Raw genomic sequence first — 8,884 nt, forward strand, 5'->3', positions numbered from 1 at the left:
TTGGTTTTTGCCTAGAGTCTTTATGGGGATTTGTTTTAGAAGGAGGCCATGGGCTCCGGGTGGTCATTCTTATTTCTTCATCCTCCCACTCCACCCTCGCCCTCCTGCCATCCCTTGCCTTGTGGTAAGGGGTGCAACTCTAGAAGTGTAAGGCCTAGGCTGTTGAATTCTGGACTCCACAACACACAACTATGTGCTGCTCTATTAGTAGAAGAAGGGGAGCCTCTAAGTTAGGCTGTGAGGAGACAACGAGAAATGTAAATTGAGGCAGTGTGTGCAAAAGCTAAAGTGTGTTTTGAGGTAGATAAGGTGGTAAACACATTACACGCTGCAAGGAGATCTAACACAATAGGAGAATAATACTATGCATTACCTTTAATAACACGAATAGCAAAAGCTGTTTCAGTGACATCATTAGAGCCAACTGTAATAAATTGTATTGCTTTTGTTATAATTACAGTATCTCTTAGCCACAGGGTATGTTCAAATCTTCTTCATGTTTAGTTGTATCTCAACTCAACCGTATAAATCAGTGGGTCCTCTCCGTGAGACTTGGAATAAAGAATTCTGTACTTGCTGAAGAGAATGTCAATATTTTCATTGGTGTTCAGATACTATGTCAGGCATCCTTGTATTGCTATTACCTACCTGCCTGGGCTTGGCCCTTTTTTATTCAGTAAATGTTTATTGAATTTGTACCGTGGAATAAAGGAGTTTGCCTGTTGTCAAGTTCATTGTCTGCCGTTGCTGAAGCAGTCATTTTTTCCCACATTAACTTGAAAAAATATCTGGTTTGATGTATTATCTTTCAGGCTTAGGCATTGGTAAGCCAATTCATCTCAAATAGAAGCCTCCAGAAAGTCAAATTCTTAGCTGGCTGGCAAAACAAACTTATTGAGATAATTGAAAACAATTTCAAAAATTACTTGAGATAACTCTTACTCATTTCTATGGCTAAAAATTGAGAAAGAAATCTAAGTTTACTCTGGCATAAAATAAACAAATAGAATATGTGAATTCACATATATTTACATTAGAATTACATGTGATTATGGATAAATCATTTTCTTAATAATGAAATAACAAATTCATAAAATAATCATGAATCATTTTAAATAACTCAAATGAGTTAGGGAATGGTATGATCCTTTGATCACTTGCTGGCTGTAAATTCTGTTTTTGTGAAGGGACAGGGATGTCCTAGGTTGATGCCACTACACATTTCTGTAAGAACAAAACTTTTCACTTATTTGTGTAAATCCTGCTTGGTGTGGACCACCTCCAGCATGCTCTGCTGGGGCTGGCACTGAGTTCACTCACAGCACATACTAGAAACTGTACCTACTTCTCCTTTGACATGTTCTGCACCCAAAAAGTATTGCAACCCATGAGTTCAGATCTACTCACTTCTCCTTAGGCAGCTCTCCTCAATACCTCAAGGATGCCTACAATTCCTCTTCAGAAAGAAGGGACTTCAGACTCCAAAGTGGTTTGCCCTCTTCCAGATCACTAGAGAGATTTCCTCACGTACAGTGAAACAAAAATAAACAAAACCAAAATGACAACCACGTGTTTCAACTCTGGCAGACTCTAAGAAACTCATCTGATATAAAATGTCCTGGATTTTGGTCACCAGACTTGGAACTCAATGTAGCTTTTGATTGGAACAACTTTCTTAAATTCTCTGAGCCACAGTTTACTTCTCTATAAATAAACAGATTACTAGCTGCTCTACTTACCATGCAAGAAGCCCATGACACATTTCTATGAAAGTTCTTGGGAAAAAACATAGATTATCAAAAATATTAGATATTATTACTAATAAAGATATTAACACTAATATTAGATATTATAAACCAAGTTAGTACTCTATATTCTACCTCAGACTGCTCTATCAGCGTTTAGCATACTCCTCGTTTTCTTATTTACAAAAAAAAAAAAAAAAAACGGCATAGGAGAATGCTGTCTGCCTTTCAAGAAACTAAGAATCCTAAGGAAAGTGAGGCACTTGTAATTTATTCTACAGAACCTGAGTCTTTATAATAAAATCCTATTTTTAATTTTATGATGCTATGACAGTATCTGTCACTTCAGATGCTATTCATATTCATGAGTCAATTTGCATATCCATTTAATATTCTCCTGCTTTGCAACACTTGTTGTGATATGCTATCTAAATTACCAGCTCACTTTTCAGAGTAAGTGTGTAGTTAGAGGCAATGATATGCAGAAGCACTTACACAAAGAAATCAAAACATTTTCAGAGACACAGTTGAAGCCTCTCATGCTAAGGGGTTTGTAGTGTTTTCATATCTAAGTCAGCTTCCCTCCACAGTAGATGTCATGCAAAAATGGATTGCCTAATAATTTGGAAATAATTCTTAGTACTTGCTCTTTCACAGTATCTGACTCTTTCTATCAGTCCCCTTTAACTTTTGCACTCATTAGCATGGTCTAAACAGGTTTTTAAATCTTCTTTTCTCATTCCATTCTAAAACTGGCTTACAGAGTTATAGACGTTAGTAAAGAGAGAAAGTCTATTCTAAAAACACAGCACCTCAAAACCTTCGACAAGAGAGCATCTTTAAGTTTTTAATTTTCGGTCATATTATTTTTTATAGGACAACTCCTTTATCATTTGCCACTATCATGTAAAACTCAAGAAGTCAAAGATGAAATCAGGACTTGATCTCCACAATAATATGCTATTCCAGACTATGATTGACATAACCCAGGCACCCAACTCAAACTTGTGAAAGTTAGTCTAGATTCTTCCCTTTACCTCATTGTCCCCAAACCTTATGATCCAATCTAACCCTAAGTGACGTTGACTCTACATTTAAGTATCTTCCAAGTCATTCCTCTTTTTCCATTTTCATTACCTTTGTCCTAGTTTGCACTTTATTATTGATTTACATTAGTACTTCCAACTGCTATCGTGTCCTTCAATCTTGCCAACATTCTAGTTTTTTTCTACTAATAAACTTTGTTTTGGGGGGCTTAGATTCACAAAAAAAAAAAAAAAAAAAGATTGAGCAAAAAGTACAGAGTTCTCATATACTCCTCCCAGGCTTGTTTCCTCTGTTGGTTACATCTTGCATTGCTGTGTCATATTTGATACAACTGATGAACCAATACTGACATATTATTAACTAAACTCCATAGTTAACGTTAGTGCTCACTCTTTGTGTTGAAAAGTTTTTTGGGTTTTGACTAATGCACAATGTCATGTATCCTCCATTACAGTATCCTAATGAGTATTTTCACTGACCTAAAAATCCTCTGTGCTCTATTTATTCATCCCTCCCTCTCTCCCTTCCTGGCAACCACTGATGTTTTTACTATCTTTATAGTTTTGCTTTTTCTACAATGTTATATAGTTGAAATCATAAAGTATGTAGCTTTTTCAGATTGGCTTCTTTGACTCATCAATTTGCATTTTAAGGTTCCTCCATGTAGTTTTGTGACTTGATAACTTCTTTCTTTATAGCACTGAATAATATTCCATTGTACAGATGTACCATTATTTGTTTGTCTATCCACCAATGAAGGACATGTTGGTTGCTTCCAAGTTTTGGCAATTATGATTGAAGCTGCTATAAATGCTTGAGTGCAGGCTTTACTTGAATGTAAGCTTTCAGCTAGTTTGTGTAAATACCTAGAGTGTGATTGTTAGATCCTGTGGTAATAGTAAGTTGAGTTTGTTAAGAAACTGCCAAGCTGTCTTCCAAATTGGCTGTCCAATTTTGCATTCCCACCAGCAATGAATATACTACATCCTCATCAGCTTTTCATGTTGTCAGTGTTTTGGATATTAGCCATTACAGTGTATTAGTATCTCCTTATTGTTTTAATTTGCGATTCCCTAATGAGGTATGACATTGAGTATCATTTCATATGTTCACCGACTATCTGTATACCTTCTTTGGTGAGATTTGTTAAGACTTCTATCCACTTTTTGTTTGTTTCCTTATTTTGAGTTTTAAGTGTTCTTTATATATTTTGGATACAAGCCCTTTATCAGATATACCAAATATTTATTCACAGTTTGTGACTGGTCTTTTCATTCTCTTAACAGTGTCTTTTATAGAGCAGACTTTTTCAGTTTAGCGAAGTTCCATTTATCAATTGTTTCTTATATGGATCTTGCTATTGGTGTATTTAAAAAAAAAAATTGCCAAACCCAATGTTGCCAAACCGTTATATTCTAGAAGTTTCAGTGTTTTGCATTTTACAGTAAATTTTATGATCCATTTGCAGTTAATTATCATGAAAGTCATATGGTCAGTGTCTAGATTTTTTTGCATGTGGATGCCCAATTGTTCCAGAAACATTTTTTTTTTTCCAGGAACATTTTTTGAAAAGTATCATTTTCCATTTTATTGCCTTTCCTTGTCAAAAATCAGTTGGAGATATTTGTGTGAGTCTATTTCTATGCTCTTTATTCTGTTCCATAGATCTATTCTTTCACCAGTAACCACACTGACTGTCTGAATTACTGTAGCTTTAGAGTAAGCCTTGGAATCAGGTAGAGTCAGTCCTCCGACAGTTCTTTAGTATCATGTTGGCTATTTTGGATCTTTTGCCTTTCCATATAAACTGTATCAACAGTAATTTGCTGAGATTTTGATTGAGGTTGCATTGAATCTACAGATCAAGTTGGGAAGAATGATGTCTTAATGATATTGTTAAGTCTTCCTATCCATGAACATGGAATAGCTTTCCATTTATTTAAAATATCTTTGATTTCTCTGTTTTCATTCTTCACACTAATATCTCAGTGTGCCTCTGAAAATTAATATATGATAATATAATTTTAAGTTCCTTCTTGGATATCCCCATTTGAGAAAAGTTCAAACACTGAAATTCATTGAGCTCTCCAACATCACCCTCTGATACTCTCCACTTCATAGTTTATTGCCCAGCAGTACTGATTTATTTAATTTTCCTTAATGCATTGCTGGGAGACTCTCTGAAATGATACGAACATCTTTCTCTTTCTCCCTGACTATCATTAGTTAGAGGCTGAAAAAAAGTTATTTTTATTTCTAAATTCCTTTGAACCTAAAAATAACAATATACTCCTGATACCTTTTGCACTCTTAATTGGAACTTTACTGAGGTTTATGTGAAAGATGTTTACTTCCTAGTAAGAGACAAAGGTTCATGGGAAGAATTGGATATGGTGTCTGGGGCTACGGTAGCCATCTTACAACCAAGAGAGGAACACAAAAAAAACAATAAATATACTAATCCAACACCATAAATTTGTGGAGTTGCTGAACCAACTGTACAACTGCTTATACTTCTTTATGCAAACAATGAATGACCACATGATTTAAATTTCTGTTAGTCAGACTTTCTGTTATTTGTAGCTGAAAAGACTCTTAAATGATTCGTGCACCATTGTGTCTGTGAATTTATGGGTGTAATGCTCTCTGCCTAGAATGCAATTCTATTTGTCTTTCCTAAGAAATTTCATCTATACTTTAAAATTCAACTCAGTTGTCAAGAGACTTGTGAAATTCTTTCTGATCTCCCCACAACACTGGGAAAATGAATCATTTCCTACCACCACTTGCCTCTTTTCTAATTCTTCATTTACATGGAAATATATTTTATTAGAGTTATTTGTAAGTAGGAATCAATTTTATTCATTTTTGAATAATTTCTTCTAGGAGAAAATGTGGGATAAAAATATTATTGCTGGACTTCCCTGGTGGTCCAGTGGTTAAGAATCCACCTGCCAATGCAGGGAAAACGGGTTGGATCCCTGGTCTGGGAAGATCCCACATGCCACCGGCAACTAAGCCCGTGCACCACAACAATTAGCACACACTCTAGAGCCTGCAAGCTGAAATTACTGAGCCCACTTTCTGAAACAACTGAAGCCTAGAGCCCGTGTTCCACAACAAGAGAAGCCACGACAATGAGAAGCCCATGCAGCACAACAAAACGTAGCCCCCGCTTGCCGCAAATAGAGAAAGCCCGCGGGCAGCAACAAAGACCCAGCACAGCCAAAAAAAATAAAAATAAAATTTTAAAAAATTAAAAAAACAAAAAGGTTACTGCTTATCACTGATTCAAAATATATTGTTTTTATTAAGGGACTTATTTAGACTTTCAACTTTAGAGCAAAATCAACTATATAATTATATTCAATATTTTAAAATAATAACTTGAATCTTGATCCCTTTCTATTTCTTAGACCTTAATGAACACTGAAACTTGTACGTAGTTTAGACATTCATATATTTTTAAATTTTTCAGCATTTTAAGCAATAACTCAATTTTTAAAAAATAAAACACGTGAGTTGAAATAAAATAACAAAACTATACTCAGTAATTTTTAGTTTTAGTTCAAAATATTATGCATAGAGAGGAGCTTCAAGATGGCAGAAGAGTAAGACGCGGAGATCGCCTTCCTCCCCACAAATACATCAGAAATACATCTACATGTGTAACAACTCCTACAGAACACCTACTGAATGCTGGCAGAAGACCTCAGACCTCCCAAAAGGCAAGAAACTCCCCACGTACCTGGGTAGGGCAAAAGAAAAAAGAAAAAACAGAAACAAAAGAATAGGGACAGGACCTGCACCAGCGGGAGGGAGCTATGAAGGAGGAAAGGTGTCCACACACTAGGAAGCCCTTTCACGGGCGGAGACAGCGGGTGGCAGAGGGGAAGCTTCGGAGCCACGGAGGAGAGCGCAGCCACCGGTGTGCGGAGGGCAGAGCGGAGAGATTCCCACACAGATGATTGGTGCTGAGCAGCACTCACCAGCCCGAGAGGCTTGTCTGCTCACCCGCCGGGGTGGGCGGGGCTGGGAGCTGAGGCTCGGGCTTCGGTCGGATCGCAGGGAGAGGACTGGGGTTGGTGGCGTGAACACAGCCTGAAGGGGGCTAGTGCGCCACAGCTAGCCGGGAGGGAGTCCGGGAAAAGGTCTGGAGCTGCTGAAGAGGCAAGAGACTTTTTCTTGCCTCTTTGTTTGCTGGTGCGCGAGGAGAGGGGATTAACAGCGCCGCCTAAAGGAGCTCCAGAGACGGGCGCAGGAAATGGCTATCTGCACGGACCCCAGAGATGGGCATGAGACGCTAAGACTGCTGCTGCGGCCACCAAGAAGCCTGTGTGCAAGCACAGGTCACTCTCCACACCTCCCCTCCCTGAGCCGGTGCAGCCCGCCACTGCCAGGCTCCCGTGATCCAGGGACAACTTCCCCAGGAGAACGCACGGTGCGCCTCAGGCTGCTGCAACATCACGCTGGCCTCTGCCGCTGCAGGTTCACCCCGCATCCGTACCCCTCCTTCCCCCCAGCCTGAGTGAGCCAGAGCCCCCGAAGCAGCTCCTCCTTTAACCCCGTCCTGTCTGAGCGACGAACAGATGCCCTCAGGCGACCTACACACAGAGGCGGGGCCACATCCAAAGCTGAACCCCGGGAGCTGTGCGAACAAAGAAGAGAAAGAGAAATCTTTCCCAGCAGCCTCAAGAGTAGCAGATTAAATCTCCACAATCAACCTGATGTACCCTGCATCTGTGGAATACCTGAATAGACAATGAATCCTCCCAATTTGAGGAGGTGGACTTTGGGAGCAATGATATATATATATATTATTTTTTCCCTTTTTCTCTTTTTCTGAGTGTGTATGTGTATGCTTCTGTGTGTGATTTTTGTCTGTATAGCTTTGCTTTTACCATTTGTCCTAGGGTGCTGTCTGTCCTTTTTTTTTTTATTACTTAAAATTTTTTTTTCTTAATAATTACTTTTTACTTTTTATTTTAATAACTTTATTATATTTTATTTTATCTTCTTCTTTCTTTCTTTCCTTTTTTCCTCCCTTTATTCTGAGCCGTGTGGAGGACAGGCTCTTGGTGGTCCAGCCAGGCGTCAGGGCTGTACCACTGAGGTGGGAGAGTCAAGTTAAGGACACTGGTCCACAAGAGACCTCCTAGCTCCAAGTAATATCAAACGGTGAAAATGTCCCAGAGATCTCCATCTCAACGTCAAGACCCAGCTCCACTCAACGACCAGCAAGTTACTGTGTTGGAAACCCTATGCCAAACAACTAGCAAGACAGGAACACAGCCCCATCCATTAGCACAGAGGCTGCCTAAAATCATAATAAGGCAACAGACACCACAAAACATACCAACAGACGTGGACCTGCCCACCAAAAAGACAAGATCCAGCCTCATCCACCAGAACACAGGCACTAATCCCCTCCACCAGGAAGCCTACACAACCCACTGAAACAACCTTAGCCACTGGGTACAGACACCAAAAACAACGGGAACTACAAACCTGCAGCCTGTGAAAAGGAGACCCCAAACACAGTAAGTTAAGCAGAATAAGACAGAGAAACACACAGCAGATGAAGGAGCAAGGCAAAAACCCACCAGACCTTAAATGTAAATGGATTAAATGCTCCAAGCAAAAGACATAGACTGGTTGAATGGATACAAAAACAAGACCCATATATATGTTGTGTACAAGAGACCCACTTCAGACATAGGGACACATACAGACTGAAAGTGAGGGGATGGAAAAAGATATTCCATGCAAATGGAAATCGAAAGAAAGCTGGAGTAGCAATTCTCATATCAGAAAAAATAGACTTTAAAATAAAGACTATTATAAGTGACAAAGAAGGATACTACATAATGATCAAGGGATCAATCCAAGAAAAGATATAACAATTGTAAATATTTATGCACCCAACATAGGAGCACCTAATGCATAAGGCAAATACTAACAGCCATAAAAGGGGAAATTGTCTGTAACACAATCATAGTAGGGGACTTTAACACCCCACTTTCACCACTGGATAGATCATCCAAGATGAAAATAAATAAAGAAACACAAGCTTTAAATGATACATTAAACAA

The sequence above is a fragment of the Balaenoptera physalus genome, assembly GCF_965194825.1.
Source record: "Balaenoptera physalus genome assembly, chromosome: 9".
In the NCBI taxonomy this organism is placed as follows: Eukaryota; Metazoa; Chordata; class Mammalia; order Artiodactyla; family Balaenopteridae; genus Balaenoptera; species Balaenoptera physalus.